This window comes from Arvicanthis niloticus, chromosome 28 (genome assembly GCF_011762505.2).
Source record: "Arvicanthis niloticus isolate mArvNil1 chromosome 28, mArvNil1.pat.X, whole genome shotgun sequence".
Classification (NCBI taxonomy): Eukaryota; Metazoa; Chordata; class Mammalia; order Rodentia; family Muridae; genus Arvicanthis; species Arvicanthis niloticus.
Window position 1 is genome coordinate 1866851 of NC_133436.1, and position 19547 is coordinate 1886397.

At 45.3% G+C, this 19547-nt stretch overlaps 1 long non-coding RNA gene across 1 annotated transcript; it reads left to right on the top strand.

Annotated features, from left to right (window-relative positions):
- Positions 1–860: 860 nt before the first annotated feature.
- On the top strand, positions 861–17983 carry LOC143439938 (uncharacterized). Its single transcript, XR_013107916.1, has 3 exons — positions 861–964; positions 17060–17225; positions 17904–17983. It is a non-coding gene; the product is annotated as an uncharacterized LOC143439938 (long non-coding RNA).
- The last annotated feature ends 1564 nt before the right edge of the window (positions 17984–19547 follow it).

Genomic DNA, 19547 nt, shown 5'->3' on the forward strand with positions numbered 1-19547 from the left:
CCAACCCCCCCCCCCCCCCCCCCCGCAAGCTCTGGGAAGGGCAGGACCAGGTAAAACACCCACCAGTGTCCTGCTTAGTTTGAATCTTAGATAAGCAACCATTTTTTTAGGACAAGCATGTCTTAGACATTGTATTCAGACATGTACATGAAGGTTAATTTTTTTTCTCTAACTGAACTTTAAATTTTAACTGCTAGACTCCCTACTTGTTTTTGTTTTCCCGTTCTTTGCTTTGTTTTCGTTTGCACTGCCAAATTCCTAGCACCCTTATACTTCAGCACACGTGGTAACACAGGGTATAGACAGCAGCCTATGTCTTTGCAGGGTGCTGGGGAGAGGGAGAGGGAGAGGGAGAGGGAGAGGGAGAGGGAGAGGGAGAGGGAGAGAAGAAGAGGAGGAGGAGGGGCTGGCCATGAACACTGAGGAGAGAGGGGGTAGGGGAATGGTGAGAGAAGGGACAGAAAGGGAAGAGGGTGAGAGTAAGAGGGTAAGGAGGGGGCAAACAGCCCCTTTTATAGTGAGTCAGGCATACCTGCCTGTGGTGAGGTAACTGTGGGGTGGAGCCTAGAAGGAATGCTAACACTCATGGCAATTTCCAAGTTTTGCTTCTAAGGGGGCTCATGACCTTCAGAAAAGAGGACTCCCTGGGCTCAGGCTCTATAAGGGTCATTCAGAAATGCCATAGCACAGCCGTGTGTGCCAAGACCAACCCTGAGCCAGGCAGGAGAGTAGCCAGGCAGTCCCTGGAGGTGACGGGAAACTGCGGTCAGGGCTCTGGAGGAGGCAGGTTGATCTACCTTCCTCTACCACCTAAGGAAGACAGTTCCAGAGCACGATGACACCAATCCTCTTCTGTTCCTGGGTTTAAGAAGCAAGTAAAGCAACAAGAGATGGAAAAACTGAAAAAACTGTCAGGAAACGCAGACTTCCCCTAGGTTGTTCTGTCCGAGCGCTACACAAAAAGGTTGGTACTACACAGAGATTCAACGGGGAGGGTATTTATCACAGCAGATCCTTATACTACACTGATGCTTGGGACACTCAGAGGGCTAGACGGGCCTTTCCTGGGCTTTTCCCTTAACTTGGAATCACCAGGCTCCAACAAGAACTGCTATTCTCCACCCAGCTTTGGAGCCAAAATCCAGGAGCGCAGGCTAGGTAGTGGACCTTGGTGTAGCCTGAATTTAAGGACAGACACACCTGACTTTCCTGAAGCTTGCGACCCTCATTCTCCAATGAACACTTTGCACATGGTGTAACTGTGTCTTGGCCTCTGTATTTCAGTGTTTTGTTTCAAACAGGACCAAGAATCTGGACACTAAATATGCTAGTGGACGCCAGAGTCTTTACCTATGTTAAAACCTACTCACATTCATTTATGCACAGGCATGTGGCTCAGGGTCATCTTGAAAGAGTGTGACACTCAGAGATGGAGACCCCAATGGATGCTGGGTCTCTACTAATGTGAAATATGTCAGAGACATTGAGCTGTTGCAGGAGGAACAGGTGGCACAATGGTAAGACCCTCTTTAGAGTGTGGGCAGGCAGCGCGTGTCCATAGCATGCTGAGCCTCTGAGCAGACTTGTTTATTGGGTGACTCTTCAAGGAGGTTGTACTTATTTGTTAGTGACAGGGCAGCATGACCCTGGAAGCAGCCCAGAATGGAGCTTTGAGCCTGTGTGGTCTAGGTTATATCCATTTCAGTCTTTTGGCATCTGGGGGACACAAAACTGTTTCTGTGCTTGGAGAAAATGTGGTGTGTGGATGTCAGGGCTCCCACAGGCCATCAAGCTGGACATATTCCACCCCCTGGTGGCTTTCCTGGGGGTAGGGAGTGGACAGAGTAGCCGGTGTCCTGAAGCTTCTCCCATCTATGAGAGACACAAGTGCTGCCTCTTGAGGAACAATATGCACCCACAATGTCTGCAAGGGAAATGTTTGTCTCCTCCTTTTGTTGTGGTCTGAAACCCGATCAAATATTTTTATGTCATTTTTCACAAAGCTGAGAGACTTCTGGGAAGTTCTTTGTACTGTACATTTCAAAGGGAATGCCCACAGAGTGCTTATACTGCATGCATAGAAATCTAGAATTGAGGAGCACCTGCTGCCCTTCATGAAAAGCTGTTCTCAGACAGCTTTACAGGCCCATTATAGGTGCAGAGAATGCAGGTTTTACGAGGCTTGCCCCTTTTGCTTTTGAGGCATGTTGGGAGGGTCTTCGAATTGCCATGAAAGAGGAAATGCTGGCGCTCATGCTGGGCTCTGAAGCAGTGTGAGGAGGTTGTTAACTAACCCTTGGCTCACCACACCCATACACACACATACACACACATACACTGACTCTCCCTCCCACTTCCTCTCCTCTCATTCCTTCTCTCTCTCTCCCACATCATTTGGTAGTCTTGTTGCTAGTGTTTTATATGGGCTTGATTGTTGGCACTCCTTCTAGCCTCTGCCCAACAGTTACCTGGCAACAGTCAGGTAGGCTTGGCTTGCTATGAAATGGACCATTCTCACTCTTGCTACAGCTCTCGCTCTCTCTGACTCTGTTCCTTTGCCCTCCCTGACCCCTTTCCTTTCTTCTCCCTCCTCTCTCCACATGTTCTTGGCTGGCCTCTTTTCTCTCTCTCTCTGTCTGTCTGTCTGTCTGTCTGTCTGTCTGTCTCCTCTCTTTCTCTGCCTCTACTTCCTTCTCAATGCCTTTTCCCATGCCCCCAAATAAACTCTATTCTATACTTGACCCTTTGTATAGGTGGTACCTCGGGGAGGAGGGATGCCACAGCATTGGCCTGCTGAGGGGTACCCCACCCACCACACCACACCACACCTGGCTCTACAAAGCATACCCTTGGCTTTTTAAAATAACACAAAAATGATGGTCAAAAACGAAGGTCCCTTGTGGTAGGCCCACACAGTCTCCACAGTGGAGCTGAATCAAGCCCTCATGGCCCATGTACAAGTAGTGACTGGGCTGCGTAAGGCTGATCAAGCAGTTCTCCATCTGCACACCAGGTCAGGGACTGCTGCTAGACATTAAAATCCATTTGTGGTGGGGACAGATGTAAGACCTTTGCCCTGTGTAGGAGAGCTGCTGACTACTGTGGGGTGACAGCTCCAGGACCAGTAACTGTCACAGAGAACCACAACTAAACAGTCCAACAACATGTGGCTCCTGAGGAAACCCAGGGCTTCCCTGGGGAAACATCCCCGTTTGACAGAAGTAGGAGTGTTCTAGAAAGTTCTTACCAGCTTCTGCCCAAAACTGGAAGGAGGCAATCCAGGTTATGCAGAGCCCAGAGGGACATTCACATCTGCCTACAAACCAGGCTATTGGCTGCTGCTGGACACGGGCAGATCTATGTACGATGAGAGAACCTATTAGAGGCAGAAATTTCACATCTCCCAAAGGAAGGAGCAAAAGGACGATATGCTGACTGGTTTTATTTTATTTACTTTTATTTATTTACTCTCCATTAGTTTAAATCCAGTACAGATTCTGTGTCCAATGGCTTTTGCAGGAAGGTTGTTTCAGAATTTGGTATGAACCATACCACTGTTTCTGTGGGCCTGAGTTACTTTTCCCCAGATCACTCTGGTTTTGTTTGGTTTGCCTCCAGGAGTCACTGTACTGTTTTTTGGTTTGTACACATAAGCACATCTCTTGCCTAAGTAGAACTCGGGTTTTATCTCGGGCATGAACACCTTCAATTTTAAGAAGAGCCGTGTGCTCTCTTTGGTTCCAGAGACCTCGCTTGTAGCCAGCAAAAATGGCCTTGCCCCATAGTCTTCCAGACACACTTGCTTTTAGAAGTCCTTTTCCCAGCAGGCCTCCACAGGCTCCAAGATGGTGGAAAGACCTGACTGATTTTATACCACAGCAGCTATCAAGGGTTATAATTTTTTTCTTTTGTTTTTTTGAGACAGGGTTTCTCTGTGTAGCCCTGGCTGTCCTGGAACTCACTCTGTAGACCAGGCTGGCCTCGAACTCAGAAATCTGCCTGCCTCTGCCTCCCAAGTGCTGGGATTAAAGGCGTGCACCACCACTGCCCAGCTCAAGGGTTATAATTAATACGCAAACACGTATTGCCTACCAGATGAGGTAATGTCATGATTACTGTATTATCTGTTAACCAAACAGTGTCCCAATTCTGCTCATTTGGCTAACCATGCATTCTCACCTCAGTGAGGGAAATTGTAGGGACTGTGGTTCTTCATGGGTCTGTCAGAGTGTTCAGCGGTGTGGACAGTGGCTTGGAAGCTGTCAATCCCACACTTCAGTGCACTTCAAGATACTCTGGTGACACATTTGGTTTTGCTTTATCTTTCTAATACAAATACAATCATTATTATATGGCCAGGTGGCCAAACAGTATGTTGGTGCCGGCGAAGGATGGCTTGGTAGGCAGGTAGGGTTCAGGGGTTTCTATTAATAGAAGCCTCTAGGGATAAAGGACTGGGGTTATCTCAGGCCTGACCCTGTGCTGCTGACTCTGAAGGCCTTTGCTAAGGGAAGCAGGATATAGTTTCTCTCTCTCTCTCTCTCTCTCTCTCTCTCTCTCTCTCTCTCTCTCTCTCTCCTCTTCTCTCTTCCCTCTCTCTCTCTCTTTCTCTCTGCCTCTGTAACTGTGTGTCTCTGTGTGTATGTGACTGTGTAACTGTGTGTCTCTGTGTGTATGTGACTGTGTGTGTGCATTTTTGTGAATCTCACTGACTTCTACTGGTCTCATGCTTAAGAGGTGATAAATGGTTGTATTTTTTTTAAAAGCCAGTTTTGTGCTAGGTACAGTGTGAATACTCCTGCATTTTGTTGGTCTCCATCATAATTTCATTGTTATCCCTTCCCTAGCATAGGAAACCAAGTCTTAGAGAAGCCCAGAAATTTGCCAAAGAGAACTCTTAGAGCTTAAGCAAGTCTCCAAACTACCCTAGCTTTGACAAACTGGATGCCTTCTACCTGCTCCCCACTTGGATCTTGTCTCAGAAAACCCCTGTTAGCTTGGATCTGAAATCCTGGGCCACAGAGGCAGGGAGAAAGAATGTTGACGTTCTTTATGGAGAGAAACCTGGCCTAGCCCATCCTGTCTTCTCCCTAGAGTGCTTTCTCCTTTTTGTTTGTTTGTTTGTTTGTTTTTAATTTTAAGACAGGGTTTCTCTGTGTAGCCCTGGCTGTCGTGGAACTCATTCTGCAGACCAGGCTGGCCTCGAACTCAGGGATCTGCCTGCCTCTTCCTCCCAAGTGCTAGGATTAAAGGTGTGACTGCCTGGCTGGTTTCCTCCTCTTCTTCCTCTTCCTTGTCCTCTTCATCTTCTTCCTCCTCCTCTTCCTCTTCTTTTTAAGATGTATTTACTTAATGTATACGAGTACTATCGCTCATAATGTATATTGCACCATTGCTCCCTTCAGATACATCAGAAGAGGGCATTGCATCCCATTACAGATGGTTGTGAGCCACCATGTGGTTGCTGGGAATTGAATTGGACTCAGTCAGTCCTCTTAACCACTGGGCCAGCTCTGAAACCTGGCTTCTCCTTTTTATAACTAGCCCAACTCAACTGTCCTTTCCCTTGTCCTTCACAGTGTCTATGCTGTTTGTAGAAATTCTGCTGCTTGGCCCAGTGAGTGGTACCATTCAGCCTGTGAAAGTCAAATATGGCAGGAGTGTCTGGCCAAAGGTCATGGGGTCAGGGAAGAGATGGTCCCTGCTCCTCAGAACTAAGCGTGAGAACAGTTAAGGGCGGTTCTGTGAAAGAGCAAATACACTTCATAGCCATCAGCAGCACTAAGGTACTGCAAGTCTCCTGACTCCCCAACCCCACCTCTTCACCACCAGGCCACTGCTGCCAGGGCATTAGAGATTTTTGTTGCACAAAGGTAGGCTGTGACACCTACCAGATGATATTCTAGTCTCTGCCCTCTGTAAAAGAGCCTATAAAACCAGGACTCTTTCCTTTCTCAGCATGTTTTTAATCTTTGGAATTTTCATGGGGAAACAATATTTTTGCCAAGAGGTAGGAACCAGAACATAGGTGGACATAGGTAGAAATGAACCTATGGTCCCCCTCTGTTTGACTTATACCGAAGCTTATCTTTTACCTATAAAAGCTATGTGAGCTTGTAGAAAAATCAGTCAATGAGGGTGAAGAAATGTGTCCTTGTCCCACCACTCCACACAAGAGATACCATGGGACAGGTCTGATGGCCTGTTGTCTGTTGTCTGGGTAGACTCTATCGACTACATCTCCCCACTCATGTGCAGCTTTCTCAGCAGCCCTCTGCCTGCACTCATTTACCAACCATTAGGCCAGCATCCTTTCATGTGCAGGAACCATTAGGCCAGCATCCTTTCATGTGCACGAACCATTAGGCCAGCATCCTTTCATGTGCACGAACCATTAGACCAGCATCCTTTCATGTGTTATGCATATCCCACTCTTCGTTCTGTCTTGATCCTCATTATGCAACAAGTTGCCTGGGTTGCACATGTAGAGTGTATAGAAGACAGATTGTGGGCAGCTCATCGGGACTACACGGAAGCAGCAGCAGCCTTCCCTGCTATCCTTGCACCAGGCACTGTCAGGTAGGTATAGTAGGGCCCTCTACATTGATATGTGTGAAGTCCTATGTCATTCTGCCACAGGAAGCAGGCTCACAGCCACAGTAGATGTCCTGACATTAGATATGTGGGATTCAGTGCAAAACGTGTTGTCATTTGGTCAACAGGAACAGGAGTTCCTGTAGACAGCAGTTTGGGCCTGGAGAAGACCAGTGGTAAGAACTCACTGTCCTCTGACCTCTGACTCCACCCCTAGGGATGGAGACTGGGTAAGCAGAATGCCAGCCCCATGCTGTGTTCATCCTGGCATCCTTTAGGTGTTTGTGTTTATGTGGTGAACACGAGATCAGAGTCCATGTGGTGACTTATAACTCCCATTAAAGCTTAGATATTAGATCTGAGGTGAGAAGAAATTAGGTCAGGAGATGGAAGGTAAGATCTAGAAGCAACAGTAGGAGTTAGTCAACCAACTAGGAGCCCATGATGGTACCAAAGGAATGGAGATAGAGGAGGTTAGGCTCCCGGGAGCACCTGATATCGGTGTGTATTTGTGCATTGTGTGGCATGTGTGAAAAACATGTGGCATGTGCATATCGACTATGTGGGGTATGTATGTGTAGACCGTGTGAGCATGAATACATATGTGTATTGACTGTTTTTATGCACGGTGTGTGGACACTTGACATGAGATACAAATGTGTTTATGTATCTGTATAACATGGCTCCCCTTTTCATGTATGAAGTATGAAAGGCTGGCTGAAGTAAGCCTTAGCAGGGGTGGAGGCGGGGTATTCCCACTTCACAGTTTGTTCCCTTGAATGTCTGGCCACAGTAGGGAGGAACTTTGAACACTGTGTGATGAGCGCTTAACACAGAGGTTAAGAAACAGAATGGATGAGAAAATGGCATTTAACATCCAGGCAGGAGATGAGCCTTGGCTCTTCAGAGAATCCTTTGTGAAGCAGTTGAGAAGAGAGGTAGTGGTGCTGGGAGAAAGGGGGAGCTTCCTCTGTTGCACAGGAGCATGGGAGCTATACAAGTAAGTGCTGCTTGCACTCCTCCTGTGACGTGAGTAACAGGAGAGTGGGACAGTGAGGGCAGAGCACAGGTTTCAGAAAGGCAGAAGATAGGCTGGGGTGATGTAGGTAGGAGGCTTGATCTTTGCAAAGAATAGGAAGGAAATGAGAAAGGCTAGAACTGGTGAGGAGAAGGAATAGGGAAGGGCCAGAGAACTGGACAAGGCTGGGGCTGTTGCCCCTCAAGTTTCAGAGAATGCAGTCCTTCCAAGGACACACAGCCACGGACATCCCTCCTCTCACCCCGGCTGCAGACCAGGCCATTTACTACTATGGACCGAAGAGCAACTGTTTCATATTACTAAGAAAAAATATTTTAAATCATAGTCACAGTCAGCTAAAACAGAATGCTGATCTCTGAGTATGAAACTAAAACTGGGTTGGCTTCACAGCCTTGCTGTGTCTCTCTGAGAGCCAAGTGTTAAGGGTGGTTTTGACCGGTTCCTATCGAGGCTCATTTACTCATACACTGAGTCTCTATTGTGAGGCTTCCTGCTGTGGACAACAAGGGCTACTAGCATGTCTTTGACCAAATCCTTGCTTTCCATCCCTCCAACAATGTGATGGAAGAGGTAGACCTCTCTCTCTCTCTCTCTCTCTCTCTCTCTCTCTCTCTCTCTCTTCCTCCTCCTGCTGCTGCTGCTATTATTTCTCCTATTAATAAACACACATGCACACATATACACACGCACACACATACACATTTGCTTGCTGGCATGTTGCAAATGTTCTGTACAACACCTTGCCTCTATTTGTAAAACTTTTGCTTCTTAAAATTTGAAGCCTATGCTTAGCTTTGGAGGCAGATTTAGATTTCTGTACATCTGTACAGTGTGATTGTAAACTTTGTGTCTTCACTCTGATCCATCACACAAAATTCTCACCACAATCAGTCCCTTGAAAAAAGCCCTGCTTCTGGTTGGGACCTTGTCTGGATTGTGTGGTTTATTGGGGTGGGGTGGGGGGAGCATGTTGTCTTTCCAGCATACAACATATATAGTTTGCAGACTTGAAGGTCATAATTTTAGACCTGTGTCTTTTGTTCAGAGTCATTCAAACTCCTCCTATGTGGGGGTCATTCTGTTGGTGACCTCCAGATCTTCTCGCACAGATTCTGTCTTACCTAACCCTGGTCCTTTAATAGTTGCTTGAACTATATGAAGCAGATTACTAACAGGCATCCAGGCAAGCCATTGTTACAGGGAAGCTATTCAGGGTTGGGGCAGAGAAGTATCCAGAGTCATTTCCCTATGGGTCTGGTCAGGTCCCAGGAGACTGTCCTGTGTTTGCCCTTGAACAATACTTTCAGGGAAGCCAGGCAAGTTATTTCTAAATATCAAAGAGGAACATAGCACATGATGTTTCTTTAACTCTTAAAAAAAAATCTTTAGATGTATTTTTGCATAGAAATGTTTTGCTTGCACATATGTATGTTCACCATGCATGACTGGTGTCAAAGAAGCTCAGAAGAATGGATGATATCGCCTGGGTGCTAGGAACAAGTCTCAGGTCCATGTGTCATTTAGACCCTGCTATCAGCAAAAAGTGACATGTTTGTGGCTGACACTGCTGGGTGGACCTGTGACAGTGTTTCCAGAGAGGTTTGAACTAATTAAGGAGGATATACCTTGAATATTGGCAGCAGCATCTTATGGCCTGGACTGAAGAAACAGAAGAAAATCAGAAAACAAGTCAACCCCAGCATTCATCTCTCAACTTCCTGACTATGGACACAATGTGATCAGCTACCTCAAGTTCCTGCATGACCCCTATCACCATGCCTTCCTTTGCTATATGGACTGTATCCCTTAAACTGACCAGGATAAACTCTCTTTCTTACATGGATTTTTCAGGTATTTGCTCACAACAATGAGCCAAGTCAGTAATACAGACGGCAACATCATCCCAGATTTTGACTTCTCAAAATAGGTGTGGCTTCCTTTGGTGCCTATGTTGTGCCTGCTTTCACCATAGTTCACAGTTCACCCTGACAGGCAGGTAGTTTTCCACAACAGGTGAACCTTCTTAGAGTATGGGCAGAGGTGTGGAGAGAGCTCAAGGGCACAGTTAAGCCTCTTTAAGACGCATGTTCCTCAGTGGAAGTCCCCGACCAACACCCTGGTCAGGTGCTCAGGAGAGGGCTGGATCCAAACAGAGATTCTTGGGGACAATATAGCTTCCCATCAATATAGGACTGGACCATCTTGTGATCACTTCAGGAATAGGCATTGGACACTGGTCCCAGGAGGTGTGCTTTTACCCATGGCTATAGAAAGAGGTGTAGTTAGACTGGATAGCACTGGGAGGTATGCTGGGATCCATTGGGGCTGTGAGAAGTGATGGAACCAGGAAGGCAGTGTCCGGAGATAGACAGCCATGATGAATTAAAACAACCACTGTTGTTTTATGTTTCATGTCTGGTTATAGCACACTCTCTGGGAACAGGGCATACCACCCTTTTTATGAAGACCTTCTAAGAGTCTTTTGCTCTTGCTATGCAACAGTAACCACCATCCCCCAGAGATCAAGTCTAACCATTTCAAGGACAAACCTTGTCTAGAAGCTGTTTCAAGAAGCACAAGACTGTGGGTACAGAGTAGACACTCACACTCCACACTCACATGCCCACCACAGTCTCCAGCCGGTTTGGAAGAGGAGGGCAGACTCGGCCTAGACCTATATACATCCCACACTTCAGGGTCTTCACCAAGGCTTGAGTAAATTTCTCCTAGTGACATATGATGACTGGCTGCAAATAATGCTGGCCTTCTGCCCTGAGCTTGGGCCAGCTTCTTGGATTCCATAGGCTCATGTTTAGGCCACTTACAGCACAAAAAACATCCCCTTGGTACCCTAATGGCATTCAAGGATTCCAACATGCAGCTTTTTAAAATGTGTGTGTGTGTGTGTGTGTGTGTGTGTGTGTGATATATACATGTGCCCGCAAAGGTCAGAAGAGAGCATCAGCTCCCCCAGAGCTGAAATTATGGGCAATGAGAGCCACCTTATGCTGGTGCTGGGAACTGAACTTGGGTCCTCTAGGAGAAGGAAACACTATTAACCGATAGTCTATCTTTACAGCCTCACAACATGTAGCCTTGTGCAGTGCCACTTGCTCAACACTCCCCATTTGTACCTCACTATCTCAGGCTCTGTGGAAGCAGTTGTTTGATTCAGGAGGCAGCTTCTGTTCTTGGCACCGACCTCATCTTATGGGAACGCTCTTATCTCCAGGCCACACAGGAAGTACAGGATGACAGTCGTAAGCATAATGCATTTCTGATGGAGAAGCACAGATGCATGAAGGGGTCAAGTTCACAGAAATTCTTGTAATTAGGTCAATTGTTCATAAGCACACAGCTGGGGATGAAATGAACCTCAGAGAAAGCCTTATAGTTGAAGGCTACTTGGACAACAGATCAGGCTGCCTGCCCAGTTACATCATCTACTTCATACTAGACTAAATAGGTCCAGGGCTTTCCTTCTACGGCCCCAAACCTAGTATTAATCTTACCCTGCTTTCAACTAAACCATGTTAAAAAAAAATGGGGAACACACACATGTGTGCAAGTCTTTAGTATGGTGTCAAGTACTCCCAGGGGCTTTCTGTCAGGATGTCTTGGAAGTAAGAATGGAATTTCTCCCAAACACCTTGTTTCTCTGGGATCCATTAAAAGAGTGGAGTAAGATTGCCAAGACTTATGGTTAGGGCTACATACAGAGTTCTCAAGTGCTGATTGTTCTGGAGGCCATGTTCTCTGTATTTATCCCCCTGCTTTCTTCTGACTAGCAGCCAATCAGCTCCTTACAGTAATAAACCTCGGAGTCAGAATCTGCTGAGTGTTTGGGTCAGGCTGAGGAGTTTGATAGTCAGTGGTGTTCAGAGCTGACCATGCTCACCAGGGCATGTACCTGTCAACCTATAACCAGTAACATCTGTATGTAGATGTACCAGGTGTGATGCCCAGTTAACAGTGGTATATGAGACCACAGGTCCCTGTGCCTGTACTCCAGACTGGTCCACTATTGACAGAGTTTCTATTTCTAAACCTTTATAGCGATGCCTTCATAAACAACCACACACAAACATTCTTTTATGTGTTCAAGATTCTGTCAGATTCAATTTAGAGAGATCGAACTTCTGGGAAAATTCTGTATCTCCAATTCTGATGGATACGGACAATTTCCCTGGAAAGGGATGAAGTGCTGGAGAGAACCAGCTTGAACCTGTGCTCCACAAATGTAGCCTTTGTGGGGCATACAGTGACTGTGTGTGGCCACTAGGCTTCTCACAGGTGCTGAGTGTCTTGTGTTTCTTCCACAAACTGTTGAGCTCCTCTCCTTTTATGCACTAGGTAGACATATTTTTAACATGTGGAATATTATTTATTATTGTTGTAGCTTCTAGTTGTATTATATTTAGATCACTATAATTCTGTACAGCAAAAGCTTCTCCCATGTTCTTTTCTAGCCCACTCTGTTGCTACCTGTGCCCACCGTACCTGCCGGATTTAAACCTGTGATCATCCTAGAACTAATTCTGATTGAGCTGAGACAAGCTTTGTCATAAAATTAATTCTGATTGAGTTGAGACAAGGTTTGTCATAAAATTAATTCTGATTGGGTTCAGACAAGCTTTGTCATATTTTTAGAAAGTTATCAGCTCAACACCATGGCAAGAAAAATCCTGCTGTGATTTTAAGTATTTTAAGTATCTTTCTCACATAATTTGAAAATTCTGTATTTTCCAGTTACTCATTTACTGTTAGCATATCGCTTTAAATAGCACACCAGAGAAAGTTAATAGCTGATAGAATGAATTTCTCTATTACCTTTTCTCCTGCTTATAGGGTTGTCATATTTATTCTTGGATATTTCTTCTCAGACACTAAGATTTAGTCTGGTTGCTTTTAAAAAAAAATCCCTTAACAGGGGTTGCATTAGTTATGTCAAAGGATGTTGCAAAAATGGCTAAGTTGTCATGTATCCTAACTCTGTGTGTCCTTTAGAAATATTTCAAGTGTGGCCTGTGGGTCTCTAACACTTCTTCTTAGTTATAGTCTTTGTCTCATTCTTTTAAGATCAATGGATATCCATTCTGGAGCCAGACGATTCCTGACTTTTCTAATTTTACACACCTGGCCTTTTTTTTTTTTTTACAGTTGCCTCCCTGGAATTATCCAGATATATAGTAAAATAATCTTCAAAGAATCCTTACTTTTCCACCTTTGCACTTTCTTCATCTGTGACTTGGTTTGTTTTCCCCAATGAGAGCACACAGAGCACACAGCGGTGTCTCCTTCACATGACAGCACACGCCAGGATCCCATAGCACTTTCTTGTCAGCTGCAGTAGCTTAACAGAGAGACTGGGTAGACCCTGATTTCATCCTGTCTGTCAGTGTCTAACTCTGAATGATCATGTTGTTCTTCTTGCTTGGTCTATTAAATGGCGATTCTACAAGCCTTTACCAATAGGCTGTCTGGCTCTCAGCTGTGAGATGCAGTTTGCCAAGGCTTTATGCAGGATTTTACATAGCTATCGAGACAAGGGCTTTTAGAAGCTGTCTTTTAAACTTATCTCTTGGGTAGAAATGCTATGCTAGCTCCATAAGTAAATTTGAACCTTTTTGTCTGGGTCAGGAACACCAGGAGTGGAGTCAGAGATAACCACATGAAACTGACGATCTGAGAGTGAGTACTGTTGGTTCGTTCGTTTGTTTGAAAATACAGGGTATCATGCAACCCAGGCTGGCTTTGACCTTGCTATATATCCAAGAATAACCTTTCACTTATCTTCCTGCCTCTGTTTTGGAGACGGGCCTTTTGTCAACACCCACAGAAATTAAAGTGTAAATGATGTGAAGCAATTTGTCTCAGTCTAGTCGTGGTCATGTGTAAACTAGGAGTTGGTAACAATTCCAAGTTTCAATTACTTCTCACAGCCATTTGGTGCCCAACACACTTGTTTTTTTTTTTTTTTTGGAAGTTTTTTAAAGATCATATTTTAATTTTATTTAAATGATACTATTTAGGTTCGGCAGTTGCAATGATAAGGGACTTGACTGAAGGAATACGCAGTTTTTGAGGAGGGTGATTGACATTTCACAAAATAAGGTTCTTACAGGCTTAGCTAAGCACTGAATAGACGTCTGGCCATGGAAGGAGTATTGAGGACACAAAGGGTGGTGTTAAGGTCAGAAGAGGTCTTTTGGCCTTGGAGGACTCAGGAGGTAGGAGAGAAGGCAGGCCCCTGCTAAACTGGGGAAGGACAAGCTGACATATTGTCTATGAGACCCAGGCCCTTATTGAGGTCTGGGCACTTTCTAATGCCACAAAGAAGCTTTTAAAATAGATTTATCAAGATTTTGGAAGTTGTGATCACAGTAAGGACATGGGAGATACTTCAAGAGTGTGAGGCTTCAGGCAATGAAAGAATGATGCCATTCTGAGACATGGCTTCTCCTCATCCTAAATTGGTACTTACAGGGATGCTGTCTCCCTGGGGATGTATAAAAGAGACTGGACAAAGAGGCTCCAGAGTCCCCAAGCAAAGCTTAGCCCAGTCTGTGGTCCCAGTTATGTGGGAAGCTGGGCAATTAGACCACAGCTGTCTAGCCTTTCCTTCTGATGGGGATGCAAACACATATTGCCCATTGAGATGAAACAACAAAGTGGTCCCCATGATCATAACTCCCTTTTCAAATGGCCTCCATGTGCTTAAATGTACCCTACATGTTGGCCAGTTTGCTATCAGACTATGCAATGGCAGAAGAAAATAGACTTGAGACTTTGTGACCGTTGCCCCCCAAATTTCTAATAAGAAAAGAATGGAGCCCATTCTGACCCTGACCTTGTGCTAAGGTGACAGTCCTGTGCTGGGATGGCTGCAACATGAATGAGGCATCTTGTTATAAGATGTGGTTCCAATTTCCTGACCCTTGACAGAGGCCTGGAACTCCTTTTAGGACCATGGCAGAGCCCCCCTCCACCACTCAAACTAAGCAAGAGATGTTTCCCAGGACTGACTGTTGTTAATAACGACTTGTTTGTCCTCCTCACACCAGATCCAACAGGGTGGCAGAAGACAGATGTCCTATCATGAGGCAGAGCTGGGACGGATGGCTGAGGCTTCACAGAAACAAGCCAGTGCTGGAGCCAGGCCCAATGAGCCCTGGGAAAGAGGCAGACCCCTGCTTTCAGATTCATCAGCCCTACCCCCAGCTGTGCCCAAGTATGGACAGGGACAGTGGATGGGGTGCTAGGGAGAACAAACAGGAATGCCTAGGGAAGAAGCCCACTGTGGACCCCACCCCTCCTCCAGGCTTCTCCCCTTTGCCTGGCCTCTCAGCTCATGAGTCCCTCCAGCTTGCCCCCTTCCCCTCTGCCTCCCCTATCCCCATTCCAGAGCACAGATAAAAGTGGAACCTGAGTAGCAAATGTTTGTGGTGTTGCGCCAATCAAGGGTCCCATCACCAAGGTAACGGGCACACTTCACAGCTCTGCGAACAGATGGTCAGTGAGCAACAGGCAGCATATGTTCCCGTGAGCCCTGACACAGGCACAGATGGAGGGTGGGCAGGAGGTGGGCCTGGGACATAACCTGACATTTCCTTGTCTCCTTTCTCATTGGGGTGCGTTGTCAGAGGGCACTGACTGAAATTAGCGTTCTGGGGCTGCTGTATGGCTACCAACACCCCAGTGCAGCTTCGGTCTTGCTTTACCAGAGCCCACATCGTCAGTAGCCACAGGAGCCACCCAGCCTCATTTAGCAGCTGTTGCTTTGCCTGTCTGCATTTTCAGCTTCCAGTTTATAGGGCTGTTTACAGCAGAAATCACACTTCCTTTGTGAATAGGATCAAGGGAGAATTAATGGTGTCCTGAGAGGTGGCAAGAACTTAAAAGTTGGAAATACATTCTCATGATTGTTGAGCACCAGCTAGTATGAGACAGTGACCTCAGCTTTCTGTGGATCATGCACCCTCTGCATTTGACTGACCTTCACAATGGCCAGATGAGATGTCAAATGTTTTTCTCCACCATCTTGAATAAGGGATTTGTTCAAGGGGTCTTGCTAAAGAATCAATAATACAGGCACCGTTGTATTATTCATATTGGCTGTGCTCTGCTGAGCCCACAAGGATACATCTCTAGGTTCCCATAGCCACCAGCTAGCCAGCTCCAGGGTCCAGGCCTCACAGACACTGGGCCAAGAGTCTCTATGTATCCACCAGGGTTGGTGAAGGATTGGACATAGGGTTCAGCAGCCACTAGGGGTGTAACTCTTTCTCCTTAGGCTCATAACTGCAGTAACTGCTGCTCCTTGGACCTAACAAAGCTCAGTGGGCAGTGTCCCTATGACTTCATTCTGTCCCTGGTCTCTACTCTCAGGTCTTGTAACATTGACTGGATTCATGAATTCCTGCTCATTTGAAACCAATACCTGCATGACTTGTTCTCTAGTGACACTGGTGTATTAGTTGGGTTACTATTGCTGTGATGAAACACCATGACCAAAAGCAACTTGGGGAGAAAAGGGTTTGTTTAGCTTACATATCCTGAATCATATAGTCCACTGAGGGAAGTCGAAGCAGAATGCAAACCATGTGGGTACCTGGAAGCAGGAACTGCTGCAGAGTCAAGGGAGGAGTGCTATCTCCTGGTTTACTCCTCCTGCTGTGTTCAGCCTGTTTTCTTATAGAACCCAAGACTACCAGCCTGGGTATGGCACTGGCCACACCAATCACTAATTACAGGCTTGCTTACAGTCTGGTCTTATAGAGGCATTTTCTCAATTGAGGTTTCCTCCTCTCAGACAACTCTAACTTGTGTTAAGTTGACATAAAAAAAAAAAAAAAAAAAAAAAAAAAAAAAAAAAAAAAACTGGCCAGGCCCCTTAGGCAACATCCACTGTCTCTTGCCCACTGTAGCAATGTCAGCATTAGACTGCCTCTTAAGGACCTCATAACCTGTTAATATGCCTTCAGATTTCTGCTTCTCAACACACGGTAGAAAAAAAATCTGCATGAAGACATTACCAGGATGTAGACAGAGAAACAGGCAACAGTTCTTTCCATGCAGATCATGTGGAAAAAGAGGTCCGAGGGACAAACTTAGTCAGTCACGTGGCAGGGACAACTTTCTGTGTTACTTGAGATACACACACCTCCTGCACCCCCTGCCACCTACCAGTATTGGGGATTGAACTTAGAGCCTTGTGTAAGTTAGGCAAGTACTCTGCCACTGACCCCTCTTTCTACTTTCCCTGGGCTGCTCTTGAACCCGCTCCAGAGCCCAAGCAGACCATGAATTTGTTATCCTTCTGCTTCAGACCTCTAACTAATTACAATTACAGGCCTGTATCACCAGGTTCAGCACATATATGGGTTCAATTTCCAACACTTACATGGCTGTTTAAATGTCTTTTAGGGCTGGAGAGATGGCTCAGCAGTTAAAAGCACTAACTGCTCCTCCAGAGGTCCTGAGTTCAATTCCCAGCAACCACATGTTGGTTCACTACCATCTGTAATGGGATCTGATGCCCTCTTCTGGTCTCTGGGCATCAGACATGCAAGCAGTACAAATCTCCAGACAGGTAAAACTCAAAAATAAATTAATCTTTACCAAAATAGGACCTACTTTACTGAACATGGTATTGCATACATGTAATCCTATTAGGAGCCTGAGGAAAAAGTATTGTGAGTTTGATTGGCCTATGGACAAGGATTACAAAAATAAGCAAAAATTCATATTTTCTTATTTTGTATCCTCACAAAATGGCCTGCCATTATCTCTTTATTTCCGCTAATATTTTAGAGTGATGTTTTGATTCCTTTACCATTTTCTCTTATGTGTACTCTGCAGCTAATTTAGCTGATTTCTGTACAGCTATCATCCCAAAGTCATAACAACACAGTCTGAATGTGCTATAAATTATTTCTTTATCCATCACATGGCCAGTAACAGACTGCACTTGTCCTTCAAGGCATATAGAAAAAGCAGAGTTGCAAATCAAAATTACGGTAAGTTTAGCTTTTTAACTGCCCGTGTAATTACCTTTATTGGAGGGTCTATATTTCTTCATTTCATTTTGTTACGGTCTGGCTTCCTTTCATTTCAATCTGAGGGACTTTCTTTTGCATTTCTTCCTTTAAAGATTTTAAGCTGTTTACCATTTGTGTGTGTGTGTGTGTGTGTGTGTGTGTGTGTGTGTGTGTGTGTATCTGAAGACACCTCATCCTTGCTTGAGTTGGCCTCTTCTTCCACTGTGCAGGTGTAGGCATCTGACGTAGGTTCTCCAGCTTTACCTGCTGAGTCATCCACCTCACTGGCTCTTTCTCCATTTCCTACAAGGTTAGTATGGTGGTAAATGAATCTTTAGCTTATGCTTATTGGCAATACCTTAACCTTGTTCTGATTTTAGGAAGATAGGTTTGCCTGATAAAGAATTCTCAGTTGACAAGTTTTCTTTTGCAATAACTTAAAAACAGTTGTTTATGTGAATGTGCCTGCTGTCTGCATGTGCGCCATGTACATGAAGTGCTCATGGGGAGGCATTGGATCCCCCTTAGTCCTGAAGTTACAGGCAGTTATGAGATGCCTCATGTGGGTGTTGACTGCTGAGCCACCTCTTCAGTCTCTCTTTTGCATTTTGAATATACACATGTGTTGTCTATTTCCCAAGACTTCTTTAAAAATATCAGTGATAATCTTGGGAGTCCCTTGTATCTGATAAGTCATTTCTCACTTGCTATGTTCAAGATCCTATGCTGCTGGGCCTCCCAAGTCTGACTGTGTTTCTCCAGAAATGGTGTCCTGTTTTCTTGGATGCATACATTCTTTTTAGGAAGAGCTTAGAACATTCCTGTCCTCTCTGCTCCTTCTCTATCTGTGTTCTAAGTTTTACAACATTCTTACAGCAACATGGAGCCTTTGCTAGTTAAAATGAGATGTCCTCACAGCCTCAGATATTTGAACACTTGGTCCCTGTTTGGTGGTGGTGTTTGGGAGGTTTGGGAGGTGTGCCCTTACTGAAGGAAGTGTCACTGTGGCTGGGCTTTGAGAGGTTAAAGCCTTACCCTGCTCCAAGTTTGCTCTACCTGTGTTTATGGTCAAGCATGTGAGCTTCTGGCTTCCATTCCAGCTGCCATGCCTTCACTCTGCCATCAACCTCACCCTCTGGAGCCAGAAGCCTAAATGAACTCTTCTATAACTCTCCTTGGTTATGGTGTTTTATCACAGTAACAGAAAAGTAACTGATACGGGGCTCCATGGGCTCCTTACATTGTTTCCTGTTATTCCTTAAATTTCTAAGGCATAATAACTTCCAAATTCGCTCTTTGTCTATTCAAATCGACTCTAGAATGCCTCTGGGCAATTTTCATTTCTGTTATTGTACTTCTTTTTCATACGAACACACACACACACACACACACACACACACACACACATGTACACATGTCTACATATATATGGTCTGTTTTATTCATACATTTCTTAATAGATATTATTCATACCTTCTTTTAGAGTTGTAAGCTGGGCTGGAGAGATGGCTCAGCCGTTAAAGGCTAGGCTCACAACCAAAAATATAAGAGTTGTAAGCATGTTTAAGGAAGTATTGTCCAATGACTCTGATGTGTGATTTCTTCTGGGATTTTAACTACTTTTTGAATACACACCCAGGAATTGAACCCAGGCCCTTTGGAAGAGAAGACCGTATTTTTTTTTTTTTTTTTTTTTTTTTTTTTTGGTTTTTCGAGACAGGGTTTCTCTGTATAGTCCTGGCTGTCCTGGACTCTGTAGACCAGGCTGGCCTCGAACTCAGAAATCTGCCTGCCTCTGCCTCCCATGTGCTGGGATTAAAGGCGTGCGCCACCACTGCCTGGCCAGACAGTACTTTTAACTGCTGAGCCATCTT